Source organism: Jaculus jaculus, chromosome 4 (genome assembly GCF_020740685.1).
Source record: "Jaculus jaculus isolate mJacJac1 chromosome 4, mJacJac1.mat.Y.cur, whole genome shotgun sequence".
NCBI lineage: Eukaryota > Metazoa > Chordata > Mammalia > Rodentia > Dipodidae > Jaculus > Jaculus jaculus.
The window spans coordinates 47,200,013-47,216,676 of record NC_059105.1 but is presented as its reverse complement, the minus strand read 5'-3'; the positions used below and the strand labels follow the sequence as shown (position 1 = coordinate 47,216,676).

General features: G+C 38.7%; 1 pseudogene; it reads right to left on the bottom strand.

Moving 5' to 3' along the window:
- Positions 1-1,333: 1,333 nt before the first annotated feature.
- The window catches only part of LOC101598388, a 39,714-nt pseudogene continuing 24,383 nt past the window's right edge, over positions 1,334-16,664 (bottom strand).

Sequence of the window (16,664 nt, the reverse complement as noted above, 5' to 3'; positions counted from 1 at the left end):
CTTTTAGGAAAAGACAAGTTTGAGAACTATCCAATGGTCCAAAAATCCCTGTCTCTCACTTGTAGCCTAGCCCTTAGATCAGGAGTGAAGGATTAGATCAGTTTTATACAAGACATTTAAAAAAATATTTTATTTGTTTATTTGTTTGAGAAGGAAAGAGAGGAAGATGGAGAGAAAGAGAGAGAGGGAGAGGGAAAGAAAGAGAGAAAGAGAGAGAGAGAGAATGGGCATGCTAGGGCCTCCAGCCACTGAAAATGAACTCCAGACACATGTGCCCCTTATGTATCTAGCTTATATGTGGGTCATGGGGAATCAAACTGGTGTCCCTAGGCTTCACAGCCAAATACCTTAACCACTAAGCATTTCCTCAGCCCCATATAAGAGTTTGAACAACAACAATAAAAAATTACAAGCTGACTTGGCTTTTTAAGCTTTTTAGACCATGCAAGTCTCTCTGTCCCTCTGACTAGACTGTGTTCTCCACCAGTTTTTAAAAATAAATTATTATTATTATTAACAACATATTTTGTATGGCTATATTATGTGTTGGTACCCTCTTTTACCTTATCCCTGCTCCCTCCTCAGTGGGGTTGCAGGTATGCTCTATGGGGTTGTGGATTATGCCTTGCGGTAGCAGCAGTCAGTTAGTTTTTTGGAGGGGGTGAAGTAATGCCTCTGGCATGATGTCTCAACCTGTGGCTCTTACAATCTATCTGCCCCTTTTCTTCAAAATTCCCTGAGCCTGGGCCATGGAGGATGCGTGTCATGTGTACTTCAGTGATGAAGAGGTTTGGATCTCTGCTTTGGTAAGTGTTGAGTGTCCTCAGGGTCTGTCTCCTAAACCCTGGTGCTGATTATCAGGTTCATCATGGAAGCAGTGCTCTTGCTCATCTCCCCAAGTCCTCTGTGGTTTCACCTGTGGCTTGGCTGAAGTGCAAAAGGTAGTTTATTTCTTTGGGTCTCATTACCTCCTGAAAAAGAAGAACAGATTCTCTAACAGAGAATGAAGTCACATACTTTAAATTGGATGAACATTATGAATTTAGAGAGAATTTGATGCATATAACCCTTCATGTAGTCAAAGCTGTTCAAGGCCACTACTTGACCCTATCTGGAATTGTCATGGATTGTGAATAGGAAGTTAAAGTGAGGGTGCTTTACAGACTGGCCCGTATGTCCATCCATACATGTAGTGTATGGTTCCCAAGGTAGAGGGGTGGGAAGGGTAGACCCTGCCCAGGCAATTACTCACATCGGACAGGGGAACAGACAGCAACTCAAGAGGTCCTTTGTCCTTTCCACCACACTCCAACTCAGGTGGTGGGGCTTGCTGTCACCAGAGCCTATGTTGGTGAAGTATTCGGCTAAGAATGGACATCATCAATGAACCTGAGGGAATCTAGCATTGGGGAAAGGTTGAGAGGGGCTTTGCCACTTGGGTCACTGAATCAGGATTTGGTGGGGAGGGCATTTCTAGGTGACTCCTATAAGCCTATGAGGAGTTATCCAGAATCACAATGCTGTAGAGAGCACTGCAGACCACAGAGTGGTCCTTGGTGGACCTTCCCAACTCAAAAGTGCGGTGCTATCTGTAGTGTATCCTCCTGAGACTGCTTCTGCTGTTGTCCAGTTAATCTGCCACAGAAGAGCCACAAATCTCCATGCTTGCTATAAACACCAACAGCTCACCCTCCTGGCTTATACCTTCTAAGATGAAATCCAAATGGTGTATCTTATGTTCAAAAACCCAGACAGGATACATGTCTATTGCTACCTTGAGGATGAATTCAGGAGGCTTCTCAGCCACACATGGGGAGTCTCAGGACCCCATCACAGTGGGAGTTATGTGTCCCATCCAGAACCATCCTCAGGATCTTCTGCCTCAGCCAAGTGATTCTGGGACACAAGAGATAAGGGAAGGTTACCACCTGGTTTGATACTACCTCGTGGGTCTGGATCTGCTTCCTCAAAAGATGTATGAAGAAGCTCCAGACCTGAAAGCCAAAGCCTAGAACGTGCAATGCGGAGCCTCAGCAGAACTGTATGCACGTGGCCCAGATGACTGCGGGACCACTGGCAATGGGGTGAAGCATAGCTCAATCCCTCTGTCTCCAGGGAAAGTACTCCACTCTGTCAGGAGACACTTGAGCGATGGGCAAGGAGTGGGTGACCACTTTAATGGAGGGGAAGTCACAGGGAAGCCCCTCTCACACCCCCAGCTGTGCTAAGGTGTGGGCAGTTGGTGGGTACCACGTGATCAGGAAGGGGCATCTAGGGCTTAGTGTAGGTCTCAGGCCGGGTTAGGCCAGCATAGACTCGTCAGGGAACAGGAGGGAAGGGTGAAGAATGGAAGAAGGGGAAGCAGAGGGTGTCCCTTTCTTTAAGTTGCTTCTGGTCATCTGCTTTGTCCCCACACAAAGCAAAGTAACTAATACAAGGTCCAAGACTCTACATAATAAAAGGATAAATAAGGGCTGGAAAGATGGCTTAGCAGTTAAGGTGCTGGCCTACAAAGCCTAATGACCTGGGAGACCCAGGTTTGGTTCTCCATAGCCATGTAAAGACGGATGCACCAAATGGCACATGCATCTGGAGTTCATTTGCAGTGGCTAGAGGCCTTGGCCTACCCATTCTCTCTCTCCTTCTATTTTTTTTCTCTCGCTGTGCTTGCAAATAAATAAATAAAAAGATAAATAATGTTTGCAGTATTTTTCACACTAAGGAATGAAAGATGAAGTATTACTATTAGGAGATCTATTAACATTGTTAACATCGACTGACATTGCCATACACTTTTTCCAGCCTTTGTATATTAGCACAGAGAAATCAATGAATTCTGTCTTTCATAGTCAACATATCTTTTAGTTTCAGACTCAAAATCTTAAACCATTATTATTATTTATCTCAGTTCATTTTAAGAACTCTTAAAAATATTTTCATGCAGTTTTTTCAGGATGCAGGGTGAATGAGAATGGGTGTGCCAGATCTTGTGCACATGAATTGCGAATGAACTCAAGACCCATGCACTGGTTTGTGCATCTGGCTTTATGTGGGTAGTGGGCAATCAAACCCATGTCATCAGCTTTGCAAGCAAACAACTTTAACCACTGTGCAATCTCTTCAGCCCCAAGTCACACTTACCATTTGAAATTAATGCCCGAGTCCTATAGTTTCAATTTCCTTAATGCCTGCAGAAACTTAATAGATTATGCCATCTACTTTCTTCCTAGCTGAAAATAACCATTAAAAAATCAACAACAGTAAATAGTAGCTTAAATATAAAGATGACTTACTGGCTAAGAAAGCTCGAATTTCCAGAAGTAAGGAAACTATCAAGTGTAATTTGAATAAAGTTCTATCTCTTTCTCACTCTTTTTCCATCTCTTTTTCTCTCTGTCTCACTTATTCTCTTAGATGATCTGCTATGTTCTAAGCTATTTTTTTCCCTTGCTTTTAATTTTGTTTTATTTTTGGTACTTTTCTTCTTTTTGATTAGACAATTACAAGTTGTATATCCTTTGTTGAGAGGTCATAGTATTGAGATGATGTGCTAAGGTCTGGGTTACATATCCCTCTCACTTAATCTTGAAGCTGTTTATGCTTGACTTAATGAAAGTTTTAATTATTTCTCTGCATATGGGGTATTTATACCCAACTCAGCAACTACTGTACAAATGACAAAGTGTGAATTGATGTCTATTAGCCAGTGACCACCAGGTGCACATCGGTAATCCAAGCTATGTGTATTTATGGCTAAACCTAATAAAAACAATGCATCAAAATCTTGAGAAATGAAGGTACTCCAAGATATAGAAATTTCAATTACTTATTAACTAAGTAATAAAATCAGTGAAACAATGTTTGATTTTCAATAGATTAAGAATTAAAGGAAAGAACGTTTCTGAACTCAGAGAATAATGATTATCAACATTTTAAAATTCTCATAAGTCAAGATATGGTTTATTTTCCTGTGTAAATTTTTGAATTGTGGTAGAAATATGGTCCTTCTTAAATTACTTATTATCAAGAAATGGCCTACTGTCTAATGAAAAAATGTATTTACAAACTATGATACCTTCTAAGTTGTGAATGATGTAATTAAAAACAGCTAAAAATCATCTGGAGAGATTGCTCAATGATTAGAGGCTCTTGCTTGCAAAGCTTGATGGCCTGGGTTCAATTGCCCAGTACCCACATGAAGCCAGAAATACAAAGTGGTGCATATTGCTGGAGGTCACTTCTAAGAGTCTCTAGAGTGCTAATTTTCTCTCTGTGTGTTGGCAAATAAACGAATAGTGTCCTCAGTGGAATGGGGGCAGGAACAGTGGAAAAGAGGGTACCAATACAGATGTATCCATACAAAGTATATTATTAATAATAAAAAGATCCTAAAAATATTTTAATCTCTTTTCCACCTTTAAACACACTACTTCTAGTTCCAACTTCCTTCTCAAATATGTAATTTGGAATTAGTACTGTCCTGATCTCAGTGGTTTTGTGTTATGTCAGGGCATGATGAATTTAAATGCAACATTTATGCTATCATTAATTCATTCTGTGAGGCAGAAGCTATTGATTGAGATTTGAAGGTTTTTAGGCACTATATTAAATGGTTACATTTCTCTAATTCTATAGGAACTTGTGCGGGCATTGTCATCAAGCACAAAAACTGAATATTGTTAGCTGGTTAGCGATTTGCACATTAATTTTTTATGATGCACATGTTATACGGATACTATGTAACAATGTGCTCATTTTTCTTCTAGAAAAGAGAAAGCAAACTATTTCTAACACTACACAGCACAAATTAGCAAGTGTGCAGGTATTGGAGCTAGCCCATAGCAGGTTATATTTTTCTATTAAAAATTTCATGCATGAGCTTAGCTATGAAAATAATTGTGTTTCATTAAATAAGTGAGACAAAAGAGGTAATAATATATGGTTTTAATTATAATACTGTAAAAATAAGTTTTCTTTATGACACTAACATCTGTTCAAAAAATAAACAACACAATGGGGAGCAAGTTTGTTTCATCCATTAGTGACAAGGAAAAGGATGTTTATAGAAACATTTAAATCATTTAAATTGTTGATGTAGTTTGATGGCAACCTGTCTCTCCAAAACATATGTTTTTCATTCTCTGAGTCATATTTTTTGCCTTCTCAGCAGGGAATTAACTTGAGCTGATATTACCATAACAAAAGAAAGATTCATTGCTACTCATTTCTCAATAAAAAGATGTTGACTTCTAAGAGAGATAAAAGTAGAAGGTATATATAAGATAAATTCCAAGTAGTCTGCTAATGGCTATCAGGTATTAAAAAATAAAATAATTTACAGCAAATATTCATTTAAATAATTTCTATTCTTTTTATATATAGGAAAATAGCCAAGTCAACTTTCTTTTGAAACTGCAATCATAAATTACATCTAATATTTACAGAATTGTTTGAAAATTATCAGTTTATACTGTTATCAGTGACATTTATATCCCAAAGCATAGACATTTAAATGGATATTTATGTCCATTTAAAGCTAATGCAAAATGAGAACATGTCTTGGCTTGAACTTCATTCCCAATCCCATCTGAATGTATAGCTTATTGTGAAATGGCGTACACGTACACACACACACACACACACACACACACACACACACACACACGGCATTGCTTGAAGCAAAGCTTATGTCCTTTCATCATCAAAAGCATGTATGAAGTCTTCATGTGTATACTCTTGGCAAGCTACCATGCAGAATAATTTAACAGAAGAGCTACTCACAGCTAGAAGTAGGCTATCTGTGAATTAGTGTTGCCTCTGAGCTATGCTGATCATCAAACATAAGCTAATTATTAAAATTTAGGCAGTAGTCAATAAGAGTATTCATGAGAAGCCAACCAATTCCTACTGAATTGCCAGACTTCAGTGAATGAAGTAAAGATCCACATGGTAGGGAAAACAGTGCCTACTTGAGAATATACAATGCAATGGTTAATTATTGGCAAGCATAAGTTGATGAATTTCAGCTTCCTGAGAGAAGAACTCTTTTATGTTATGGCATACTTACATACTCTAAAACATATCTACTGTGATCTAAAACAGAAGCAGTCAAGCTACCACAGATAAAGTGAGGAAACCAGTTGTTACAAAAAGCTAGATAAAGGAGTTAGAGCTTTCATGGGAGGTATTGCAGAGGTGTATGAAATTTCAAATTTAACTTATTTAGAACTGAGTATTTCATATTTTCCACATTTTTAGAAGTAACCCTTGCTTAGGTCAAAATGTTAGAGTCAGGCTGGAGAAATGGCTTAGCAGTTAAGGTGTTTGCCTATGAAGCCAAATGACCTCAGTTTGATTCTCCTGGACTCATGTAAGCCAGATGCACAAGGTGGCATATGCATCTGTAGTTCATTTGCGGTAGCTGTGGACCCTGGCATGTCCTCTCTCTCTCTCTCTCTCTGTCTCTTTCCTTTTCTCAAATAAAAAAAATACAGATAATATATTTTAGAACCCTTCTGAAAAGCTACCCTACATCACAAAGTGTTTGTAGAATATATCATATATACATATATGATCTTTTCAACTATATCTTACTATTTCTGTTTGTATAAATTTTTAGTCCAAGACAGGAATATTTCTTTGATGGTCATTGCAGTATTAAGTCAACTGACTTTCCTTGGCCTGTGGCCAATACTCTCATACATTCTGTATACTGAGTAACATTGGTAAAAATTCCACACACACACACATGCTTATCTATATACATACATATAATTGATATCCATGTTTAAAACCTTCAATAGACTCTCATATCCTTAGGGAAAAGCTTCCAGCTCCTCCTCATAACTTATCATGACTGACCTGGATTGCCATGCCTGTCTCCCCCTCTTATCTATGTCACTATTCTTCTTCACATAATTATCACTATTAACTTATGTTGCCATCTATTTTAATAAGTTCAGATTTGCATACCACTTCTAATACCTTTCATGAATGATAGTTTTTTATTTAGCATCAACTTTCTTTTTCCTTGTGTGATTGATTGTTAACTATTAAATCTTGCCTTAAAATTCAATTGTTTTTTTTTTAATTTTTATTAACATTTTCCATGATTATAAAAAAATATCCCATGGTAATTCCCTCCTCCCCCCCCCCTACACTTTCCCCTCTGAAATTCCATTCTCCATCATATTACCTCCTCATCTCAATCATTGTACTTACATATATACAGTATCAACCTATTAAGTACCCCCCTCCCTTTTTTTCTCTTCCCTTTATATCTCCTTTTTAACTTACTGGCCTCTGCTACTAAGCATTTTCCTTCTCACACAGAAGCCCAATCATCTGTAGCTAGGATCCACATATGAGAGAGAACATGTGGCACTTGGCTTTCTGGGCCTGGGTTAACTAACTTAGTATAATCCTTTCCAGGTCCATCCATTTTTCTGCAAATTTCATAACTTCATTTTTCTTTACCGCTGAAAAGAACTCCATTGTATAAATGTGCCACATCTTCATTATCCACTCATCAGTTGAGGGACATCTAGGCTGGTTCCATTTCCCAGCTATTATAAATTGAGCAGCAATAAACATGGTTGAGGATATATGCCTAGGAGTGCTATAGCTGGGTCATATGGTAGATCAATCGTTAGCTGTTTTAGGAACCTCCACACTGATTTCCACAATGGCTGGACCTGATTGCATAACCACCAGCAGTGTAGAAGGGTTCCACTTTTTCCACATCCTTGCCAACATTTATGATCGTTTGTTTTCATGATGGTGGCCAATCTGACAGGAGTGAGATGGAATCTCAATGTAGTTTTAATCTGCATTTCCCTGATGACTAGTGACGTAGCACATTTTTTAGATGCTTATATGCCAGTCGTATTTCTTTCTTGGAGAATGTTCTATTCAGCTCCATAGCCCATTTTTTGATTGGCTTGTTTGATTCATTATTATTTAACTTTTTGAGTTCTTTGTATATCCTAGATATTAATCCTCTATCAGATATATAGCTGGCGAAGATTTTTTTCCCATTCTGTAGGTTGCCTCTTTGCTTTTTTCACTGTGTCCTTTGCAGTGCAAAATCTTTGTAATTTCATGAGGTCCCATTGATTAATCTGTGATTTTATTGCCTGAGCAATTGGGTTTGTATTCAGAAAGTCTTTGCCAAGACCAACATGTTGAAGAGTTTCCCCTACTTTTTCCTCTAGCAGTTTCAAAGTTTCCGGTCTGATGTTAAGGTCTTTAATCCATTTGGACTTAATTCTTGTGCATGGCGAGAGAGAAGAATCTATTTTCATCCTTCTGCAGATATTTATCCAGTTTTCAAAACACCATTTGCTGAAGAGGCTGTCTCTTCTCCAATGAGTATTTTTGGCATTTTTATCGAATATCAGGTGGCTATAGCTACTTGGGCTTACATCTGGGTCCTCTATTCTGTTCCACTGATCTACATGTCTGTTTTTGTGCCAGTACCATGCTGTTTTTGTTACTATGGCTCTGTAGTATAGGTTAAAATCAGGTATGGTGATACCACCAGCCTTATTTTTGTTGCTCAGTATTATGTTAGATATTTGAGGTTTTTTTGTGATTCCAAATGAATTTTTGGATTGTTTTTTTCTATTTCCATGAAGAATGCCTTTGGAATTTTGATACGGATTGCATTAAATGTGTAGATTGCTTTAGGTAAGATTACCATTTTCACAAAATTGATTCTTCCAATCCAGGAACAAGGGATGTTTCTCCACTTTCTAGTGTCTTCTGCAATTTCTCACTTGAGTGTTTTAATGTTCTCATTTTAGAGATTCTTTACTTCCTTGGTTAGGTTTATTCCAAGGTACTTTATTTATTTATTTATTTTTTTGATGCAATTGTGAACGGTAGTGATTCTCTGATTTCATCCTCTGTATGTTTATTGTTAGCATATATGAAGGCTACTGATTTCTGTGTATTTATTTTGTATCCTTCTACATTGCTGTAGGTTTTGATCAGCTCTAACAGCTTGCTAGTAGAGTCTTTAGGGTCCTTTATGTATAGAATCATGTCATCTGCAAATAATGATAACTTGATCTCTAACTTTCCAATTTGTATCCCTTTTATGTGTGTCTCTTGCCTTATTGCTATGGCTAAGACTTCCAAAACTATATTACATAAAAGTGGGGACAGTGGACACCCTTGTCTTGTTCCTGATTTTAGTGGGAAAGCTTCCAGTTTTTCCCCATTTAGTAATATGTTGGCTGTAGGCTTGTCATAAATATCTTTTATTATATTGAGATATGTTCCTTCTATACCCAGTCTCTGTAGGACTTTTATCATGAAGGGATGCTGGATTTTGTCAAATGCTTTCTCTGCATCTAATGAGATGATCATGTGATTTTTGTCCTTCAACCCGTTTATATAATGTATTACATTTATAGATTTGCGTATATTGAACCATCCCTTAATCTCTGGGATAAAGCCTACTTGGTCAGGGTGAATGATCTTTCTGATATATTCTTGTATTCTGTTTGCCAATATTTTGCTGAGAATTTTTGCATCCTTGTTCATGAGGGAGATCGGTCTGTAATTTTCTTTTTTTTTTTTTGTTCTATCTTTGCCTGGTTTTGGTATCAGGGCAATGCTGGCCTCATAGAAGGAGTTTGGTAGAATTTCTTCTTTTTCTATTTCCTGGAAAAGCTTAAGAAGCAGTGGTGTTAGCTCTTCATTAAAGGTCTGGTAAAATTCAGCAGTGAATCCATCTGGGCCTGGGCTTTTTTTAGTTGGGAGATTATTGATAACTGTTCGGATCTCTGTGTTTGTTATAGGTCTATTTAGGTGGTTAATCTCATTTTGATTTAATTTAGGTAGGTCATATAAATCAAGCAAAGCATCCATTTCTTTCAGAGTATATGCTTTTATAGTATGTCCCTATGATTTTTTGAATTTCTCTGGAATCTGTTGTGATGTTACCTTTTTCATCTCTGATTTTATTAATTTGTGTCTCTTTTCTCTTTCTTTTGGTCAGATTTGCTAAGGGTTTATCCATCTTATTTATCCTTTCAAAGAACTAACTCTTTGTCTCATTAATTCTTTGGATTGTTTTTTGTTTGTTTGTTTGTTTCTATTTCATTAATTTCTGCCCTAATCTTTATTTCTTCCACCTACTGATTTTTGGTTTGCCTTGTTCTTCTTTTTCTCAGGCTTTAAGGAGAAGCATTAGGTCATTTACTCGCTACCTTTCAAATTTCTTAATATAGGCATTTAAGGCTATAAATTTACCTCTTAGAACTGCCTTCATTGTGTCCCAGAGATTTTGATATGTTGTGTTCTCATTATCATTTGACTCTATAAATTTTTTGATTTCCTGCTTGATTTCTTCATTGACCCATTCATCATTTAGTAGTGTATTGTTTAGTTTCCATGATTTTGTGTATGCTCTATAGCCTTTCTTGCTACTGATTTGTAGTTTAATTCCATTGTGATCAGATGGAATGCAAGGAATTATTTCAATTTTCCTGAATTTGTTAGGATTTGCTTTGTGTCCTAATATATGGTCTATTTTAGAGAATGTTCCATGTGCTGCTGAAAAGAATGTATATTCTGCAGCCTTTGGATGAAACATCCTGTAGATATCTGTTAGGTCCATTCCTTCTATGACCTCATTTAGTCCAGATGCCTCTCTGTTTATTTTTTCCTGGGATGACCTGTCAATTGATGAGAGTGGGGTGTTAAAGTCACCCACCAACACTGTGTTTGATGTTATCTGTGACTTTAGTTCTAATACAGTTTGTTTGATGAATTTGGGAGCCCCCATGTTAGGTGCATATATGTTTAGGATTGTAATGTCCTCCTGTTGGAGTGTGCCCTTAATCAATATAAAGTGACCTTCCTTATCTTTCTTGACTAACATTGGAATAAAGTCTACCTTGTCAGATAGTAGGATAGCAACCCCTGCTTTTTTTCTAGGACCATTTGCTTGAAAGACCATCTTCCAACCTTTCACCCTAAGATAATGTCTATCCTTTGTAGAAAGGTGAATTTCTTGGAGACAATAGATTAACCCAGTCTGAAAACCTATGTCTTTTCATTGGGGCATTGAAGCCATTGATATTAAGAGATATTATTGAAAGGTGTGTATTTATGTTTGCCTTTTTTTTTTTTTTGTGGTTCCGGTTCTACCTGTGCTCTCTTGTGTTAACTAGTATTTGAGTATTGCTTGTTTTTTCTAGGTTCCTTATATGTGTGATTTTCCTTTTCTTCAGCATGGACAATTCTATCAAGTATTTTCTGTAGAGCTGGTTTTGCCTTCAAATACTCCTTTAACCTGCTTTTGTCATGGAATGTCCTTATTTCTCTGTCTAGTTGAATGGATAGCTTTGCAGGATAAAGTAACCTTGGTTGACAGTTGTTATCTTTCAGAACTTGGAATATATCACTCCAAGCCCTTTTGGCTTTTAAAGTTTGTGTTGAATAATCTGCTGTAATCCTGATGGGCTTGTCTTTGTAGGTAACTTGATTTTTCTCTCTAACTGCTTTCAATATTTTTTCTTTGGTTTGTGTGTTTGGAAGTTTGATTATAATATGGCAAGGAGAGTTTCTTTCCAGGTTTTGTCTGGCTGGGGTTCTAAAGGCTTCCTGTATCTGCATTGGCACCTTTGTCCCAATTTGGGGGAAATTTTCTTCTATGATTTTGTTGAAGATGCCTACTATGCCTTTGGAGTGGAATTCTTCTCCTTCTACTATGCCCTAAATTCTTGTATTTGATCTTTTCATAGTGTTCCCAAATATCTTAAAATTCCCACTCATACTTTTCTATAAGTTTGACTTTCTGTTTGTTGGACTGTATTAGATCTGCCACCTGGTCTTCTAGCTTAGATGTTCTGTCCTCTCCTTCATCCATTCTATTGGTGAGATTTTCTACAGACTTTTTTATTTCATTAACTGTGTTCTTCATTGCTAGTAATTCTGACTGTTTTTTCTTTATTATTTCTATTTCCTTATTTGTGTCTTGAATTGCATTTTTTATTTCATTAAATTTGTGTCCTGCGTCTTCTTTGATTTCCTCTTTGATTCCTGTGATTTCCTCTTTGATTTCTTCTTTGATTCCTTTGATTTGTTCTTTGACCTCTCTGAACATGTTTATAATCATTCTTTCGAAATCTTTCTCAGGCATTTCCTCTAACTCGTTCCCACTGGAGGTTATTTCTGATGCATTAATACTTTTAGATGGATTTATATCTTCTTGTTTTTTAGTGTTTCTTTTGTTATAATGTATATATTTTTGTATCTTGGATTAAGTTAATGCTTGGATTTTCTAGCTAGCTGGGTATTCTTAGCTGTATCAATTGGTTTGATGTTATATATTTTCAGGGTAGGAGCTTAAGGTGTTAGGTGTGGCTCTTATGACTCTCAGAGTCTCTACAAAGGTGTTCCTAGGGGTTGAGTTTCCCTGCTATGGGAGTATTCAAGTGGGCTGAGTGGAATAAAATTCAGGTAGAATCTAAGATTTAGCTAAACACTGTACACTTTCAATCAAAAACAGCCCCAAGTATGTATGCAAGAGTAGTTATTATAACAATCTGATCCTCTATCAACAATGAGATTTCTGGTCTGTTGAGTGATCCAAGTCAGCTTGTGATCAAGTGAGACCCCTCCCTGGTGCAATCCCAGTTACCTTGGATGATTTTTGTCTCAGGCAAGTTGCTGCCTGGGTCGTCAGGCTGCTGTTCTGATTTCTGGAGCTGGGCACTGCCTTTTCCTGCTGGGCAAACCGAGCCTGGCAACTTTGGCCCTGAAGATCAGCACCCCCGCTGCTGGAACAGATGCTTCTAAGGCTGCTGCTGCTGAGTCTGTTGCTGCTGCTGCTGAAGCTGCTGCTGCTGGGTACACCACTGCTGCTACCTCTGCTGCTGCTGCTGTAGCTGCCACTGCTGGAGCCACCGCTGCTGGTGAAGATGCTGCTGCTGGGTCCACCACCGCTGCTGCCACTGAAGCTGCTGTTGCTGGATCTGCTGCTACTGCCTCTGAAGCTGCTGCTGGGTCTGCCACTGCTGCCGCGGCTGGATCTGCTGCTGCTGGGGCCGCTGTTACCGGTGCTGGAGCCACTGATGTTGCTGCTGGACTCTGCTACTGCTTGGATCCTGCTGTTGGTCAAATTGGCATGCCCAGGTGTTGAGACCGCTGCTCTGTTTGCTGGAGCTGGGCTCAGGCAGTGGGGGAGGGGAGGGAGCTGCAGCTGGTCTAGTTTTCTTGCTATTCCACATGTTGTTCTACCTTCTTGTCTGCTCCTCCGTTGCTCACTGCTACTATCCCTTCACATTTCCTGAGTTTCAGAGAGCACCAGTGTGAGAAGCTTCCCTCAGCTGTTTTTTTCTGCAGCTCGAACTGAGCCTGGTGGCGTTCTGGTGCAGCCTCTGCCCCTGCGGTTGGCAGAGCTGCCGGGGCTGCTTTTTCTAGCCTGAGCGGACTCTGGACGCTCTGGATCTCTTCTACTTCTCGATTGCCACTTCAATTTCCTATACACCTCACTTTTTTGTAAAAGTGTGTATTTTGCTGAGTTTTTTTAGTCTTTTCCCCCCTAGGCTGCTTGGGCATGGTACCTACGCCACCATCTTAACCGGAAGTCATCTCAATTGTTTTTAAAGTTTTTTTTTTTTTTAATAGAAAGTGTTCTTTTTAAAATTTTTTTTAATTATTATTTATGTGAGAGCGACAGACACAGAGAGAAAGACAGATAGAGGGAGAGAGAGAGAATGGGCACTCCAGGGCTTCCAGCCTCTGCAAATGAACTTCAGACGCGTGCGCCCCCTTGTGCATCTGGCTAACATGGGACCTGGGGAACTGAGCCTCGAACCGGAGGCCCTTAGGCTTCACAGGCAAGCACTTCACCGCTAAGCCATCTCTCCAGCCCTAAAGTTTATTTTTATTAGTTATGGACATACTTAGCATGTAAATGACACATGTTGATACCATCTGTTCCCTCACCCCTGCCCTTTTCCAAAGGGGCCCTCTTCATTGGGGATGAAGATCATCCCCATGGGCATTGTGCATCATGCATTGTGGGAGCAGAAGTCAGTCATGGGGGAGAGGCAATGTCTCTAGGCATAATCTCCCAACTTGTGGCTCTAGTACTCTTTCTGTCCCTTCTTCTGCAAAATTCCCTCAGCCATGTTGGGAGTGTTTTAAGTCTACTTCAGTGATGTGCACTTGGGAGCCTCTGTATCTCTGGTTTTGTAGGTGTTGGGTGTCCTGAGTGCCTATCTTCTTCACCCTCGTGGTGATATCAGATTCACCAAGAAACCAACACTCTTGCTCATTTCCCCAATTCCTCTGTGGTTTCAGCTGGGACTGAGCTGAAGTGTGATGGGTCACTTATCTCCTCAGGTCCCACTCCCATCTGAAAGAGAAGCAGATTCTCCAAGGGAGAGTGAAGTCAGCACAGGTTACATGGGATAAACATTATTAATTTACAGAAAATTTAATGTGTGTAGACCCTCTTATATCCCAGTGTTAGTGCAGATCTGTTTATGGGAAAGGAAATCATATCTGGAACTAGGAAACAAATCAGAATCTTATCCAGATAATAATTTTCCTTTCCAAAGCATTTCCCTGTTTCCACTAAAATTCATTTCTAAGTAATGAATTCACAGTTGCTTCCATCTTGTGATTCTCTTCCCTATCACTGAGTTAAATTTAAACTGGTCATACATGTTTGTCTACATATTTGGTGAAAAATATTCTTTTCATATTTTTATTAACAACTTTCATAATTGTAGGCAATATCCCATGTTAATTCTCTCCGTCCTCCAACTTTCCACCTTGAAACTTCTCTCTCCATCATATGCTCTCCCAGTCTCAATCAGTCTCTCTTTTATTTTGATATCATGATCTTTTCCTCCTATTACAATTGTCTTGTGTAGGTAGTGTCAGGTACTATGAGGTCATGGATATATAGGCCAATTTGTGTCTGGAGGAGGGTGTTATAAGGAGTCCTACCCTTCATTTCACTCTTACGTTTTTTTCTGCCACCTCTTCTGCAATAAACATGGAGCCTTGGAAGATGTGATAGAGATATGTCAGTGCTGAGAACTTCTCTGTCACTTCTTCTTAGCTCCATGGTGCCTTCTAAGTCATCCCAAGGTCACTGCCATCTGAAAAGAGAAGGTTCTCTAACCAAAAGTGAGAGTATCATTAATCTATAGGCATGGACATTAAGTGCTTACTGGGCAGTTTTGTCAGCACAGTATATACATTTAGCCATCAGAAGCAGGTGTTACACCCCTAGAGCTCATGACTACCCCTGTTGTAGGTTTTCAGTATCTGGAATGTATTCCCTCTGATAGAGCAGGCCTCCAGTCCAATTAGAGGGCAGTTGGTTTCCCCCATAACAGACATGCCACTAGTGATTTCTCTCTCTCCCATTGAACTGTATGCAGCATAGCTTTTCCACCTTACTATCAGCTGGTTTACATGGAGGAAGTTTTTAGCTCAGCTCTAGCAAGATTTCTCAGTGACTACATCCCAAGTATGTGGAGTCTTCAGCAATAGGGTCTTATCATCTATTCCTGGTGGAAATCAGGAGCCTCAGCAATGGCCTGTAATGTTTTGGGGGTATCACTGACCTCCGTGGCAAACAACTCACTGGAAGGTATACCATACCTGACACTGAAAATTTTCTAGTAACAATCTATGGCAAGTGTTCCATTGTCCAAAAAAGTCGGTTTTTATATGACTTATTTATATCCTGTTAGACTTTGATTAGCCCTCCTTCTACCTTTCTTTGCTCAGTCTCTTCCTCTGATCTCTTCTACTTCCATATATATAATACCATCCTATTAAGTCCCTCATCTTCTATTCCCTTTTCAGCTTACTGGCCTCTGGTACTGAGTTTTGTGTCTACTTACATAGAAGTCCAATCACTTGTAGCTAGGTTCACATATATGAGGGAGAGACCATGTGATGTTTGGGCCTGGCAGGATACAAAATAAACACACAGAAATCAGTAGTCTTTCTATATACTAACAACAAACACACAGAAGATGAAATCAGAGAATCAGTCCCATTCACAATTGTATCAAGAAAAAAGAAAGTACCTTGGAATAAACATAACCAAGGAAGAGAAGGATCTCTATAAGGAAAACATTAAAACATTCAAGGGAGAAATTTCAGAATACACTAGGAAATGGAAATACATCCTTTGCTCTTGGATTGGAAGAATCCTTATCTTTCTCCAAGCACAAGAATTATGTCCAAATGGATCAAAGACCTTAATATCAGACCTGAAACTCTGAAACTGCTAGAGGAAAAGTAGGGGAAACCCTTCAACATATTGGTCTTGGCAAAGACTTACTGAATGTAACCCACTTATCCAGGAAATAAAACCATAGAACAACTGCTGGGGCCTCATGAAATTACAAAAATTTTATATGGCACAGGACACTGAATAGAGCAAAGAGGCAACCTATAGAATGGGAGAAAATCTTTGCCAGCTATACATTTTACAGAGGATTAATATCCAAAATATACAAAGTAAACAAAAAACTAAATAATCAGAAATCAAACAACCCATTTAAAAACAGGCTATGGATCTAAATAGAGAGTTCTCGGAAGGAGAAATACATATGGTCCATAAACATCTAAAAAAAAAATAATATACATCCCTAGCCATCAGCGAGATGTATATT